This window comes from Cynocephalus volans, chromosome X (assembly GCF_027409185.1).
Source record: "Cynocephalus volans isolate mCynVol1 chromosome X, mCynVol1.pri, whole genome shotgun sequence".
Taxonomy (NCBI): Eukaryota; Metazoa; Chordata; class Mammalia; order Dermoptera; family Cynocephalidae; genus Cynocephalus; species Cynocephalus volans.
In genome coordinates, this window is record NC_084478.1 from 58139791 (window position 1) to 58142881 (window position 3091).

Here is a 3091-nt window from a genome sequence, read left to right on the forward strand (position 1 = left end):
ACCTTGAAAGTAAATAACTTGTTTGATTTCACAGATGAGACTTTGGACTTTTGAGCTGGAACAAGTTAAGACTTTGGGGATGGAATTAATGTATTTACATATGAGAAGGACATGAACTTTGGGGGCCAAGGGCAGAATGCTAACACTACAGTCACATGTGTCACATGTGTCCCCCAAAAGTTCTTGTGTTGGAAACTTGATCTGTTCTATAACAGTGTTAATAGGGTGGGAAATCCAATTATGATATTTGAAAGGTGGGGCTTTTGAGAGGTGACCGGATCACGAGGACTGTACCCTCATGAATGGATTAATCCATTCATGGAGTAACGAGTTATCATGGGTGTGGACTGGAGGCTTATATGGAGCACCTGAGAGAGCTCCTGATCATGCCATTCTCATTGTGTGACACCCTGTTCAGCACGGGACACTGCAGAGAGTTCCCATCCAGAAGAGGGCCCTCATCAGATGCACCTCCTGGACCACAGACTTCACAGCCTCCAAAAGTGTAAGAAATAAATTTCAGAGCATGCTATTTACCTTGACTCTCAGCTTGTCAGGGACAGTAACTGGGACCCAGTTACTTCTGTAGCCTTCACATCCTAATCAGTAGCCACCATGCATGAGTACATCTCCATCCACTTTGGCCAGGCTGGTGTCCAGATTGCTAATGCCTGCTGGGAGCTCTACTACTTGGAACATGGCATCCAGCTCGATGGCCAGATGCCAAGTGACAAGACCACTGGGGAAGGAGATGACTCCTTCAACACTTTCGTCAGTGAGATGAGCACTGGAAAACACGCCCAGGGCAGTGCTTGTAGACCTGAACTCATGGTCATTGATGAAGTTCGCACTGGTGCCTACTGCCAGTTCTTCCACTCTGAGCAGCTCATTTCAGGCAAGGAAGATGCTGCCAATAACTATGCCTGTGGGCACTACACCATTGGCAAGGAGATCATTTACCTTGTCTTGGACAGAATTCACAAGCTGGCTGACCAGTGCATGGGTCTCCAGGGCTTCTTGGTTTTCTACAGCTTTGGTGGTTTTCTGTAACTTGGTTTTCTACAACTCGTTCTGGGTTCATCTCCAGGCTGATGGAACATCTCTCTGTTGATTGTGGCAAGAAGTCCAAGCTGGAGTTCTCCATTTACCCAGACCCCCAGGTTTCCACAACTGTAGTTAAGCCCTACAACTCCATCCTCACCACCCACACCACCCTGGAGCACATTGATTGTGCCTTAGTGGTAGACAATGAGGCCATCTATGACATCTGTCATAGAAACCTCAACATTGAGTGCCCAACCTATTCTAAATGTAATCGCCTTATTAACCAGGTTGTGTCTTCTTTCATTGCTTCCCTCAGATTCAATGGAGCCCTGAGTGTTGATCTGACAGAATTCCAGACCAACTTGGTGTCCTATCCCTGCATGCACTTCCCTCTGGCCACATATGCCCCAGTCATCTCTGCTGAGAAAGCCTACCATGAACAGCTTTCTGTAGCAGAGACCACCAATGCTTGCTTCGAGCCAGCCAACCAGATAGGGAAATGTGATCCTCGCCATTTTAAATACATGGCTTGCTGTCTGTTGTACCATGGTGATGTGGTTCCCAAAGATGTCAATGCTGCCATTGCCACCAACAAGGCAAAGCATAGCATCCAGTTTGTAGATTGGTGCTCCACTAGCTTCAAAGTTGGCATTAATTACCAGCCTCCCACTGTGGTTCTTGGTGGAGACCAGGTCAAGGTACAGTGAGCTGTGTGGGTGCTGAGAAACACTACAGCCATTGCTGAGGTCTGGGCTCACCTGGACCACAAGTATGACCTGATGTATGCCAAGTGTGCCTTTGTTCACAGGTACATGGGGGAGGGGATGGAGGAAGGAGAGTTTTCTGAGGCCCATGAGGGCATGGCTGTCCTTGAGAAGGATTATGAGGATGTTGGTGTGGATTGTCAAAAGAGAGGCTGAGGAAGAAGGAGAAGAATACTAATTACCTCTTCCTTTCAGCCCTGCAGCATGTCGTACTCCCAGAACTTCAGCTTCAGCATTAGCTCACAGGCATTAAAGATTTGTGGTTAGATAGTTTTCACTCAGCTGTGATTGTGTCTTACTTTTCCATGTGTACCTGTACAATTTTTGCATTATGTCTCCAAGCAAAGGCTTCAACAGCATCAACAATAAAAAAGAAAGAAAGAAAGAAAGAAAGAAAGAAATAGAAAGAAAAAGAAAGAAAGGAAGGAAGAAAGAAGGAAAGAAAGAAAGAAATTCATTTCTTTATAAATTACCCAGTTTCAGGCATTCTGTTATAAGCAACAGAAGCAGACTAATCTAATGGGTTATTTTGCCAGCCATCCCTTGCCTTCGTTTGGCCCTCCATCTACTACTCAGTTGCCAAGCCTAAGTCTCTATGGTTTGTGTCTGATTTGTGTGCTGTTTCTCTTGTGTTTCCTGTTCTCCTGTTTATTTCTGTGCTTTTTGTGTGGTATGGGTATATATGTGCAGAAACATAAAAGCCACCAACTGAACTATAGAAATAATAAATATCTTCAATTATCAGCTATAAACTCTAACATTGTGGCTGCAATAACTATGTTTATGAAATGATACTACGTAAAATTTAAAAGAAAAAAATTAAATTCAGCACCAAAAACATATGAGATGGGTGAAAAAGAGAAATATAGATTTCTCTACCAATGACTACCAACTATGGTTAACTATATCCATGGCAGGAAAAGGTCAAGAGAAGAAGATGAACTGGAGGGAAGAACAGACAGATAATAAGAAAAAGAAGCTATCAGGCCATCAAGTCAATTTTTAGAAGAGTCTCTGTTGAAGCTTCTCTTTTCCTTCTGCCAGTGTCAGCCCAAGCTTCCCACAGGGTACCCACCTCTTTCTCTGGTGACCAAAGTCTCCTGGGTCCACTGCATTCTTGTTCAATATGTATCCTGAAGGCACTATGTTCCATTTATTGGGAACTTCTGGCTTTTCATAGCAAAATTTGCAGCCTGCAAAAGCAAAGTGCTTGAGAGAATTACAGTCCTGTGTTTCCGAGAGGTCCACAAAGATCAGGACAAATCTTGGGGAACACTGCTTCC

General features: G+C 44.3%; 1 pseudogene; it reads left to right on the top strand.

Annotated features, from left to right (window-relative positions):
* Positions 1 to 615: 615 nt before the first annotated feature.
* Positions 616 to 1986, top strand: LOC134367471 (tubulin alpha-1B chain-like; annotated as a pseudogene).
* Positions 1987 to 3091: the final 1105 nt, after the last annotated feature.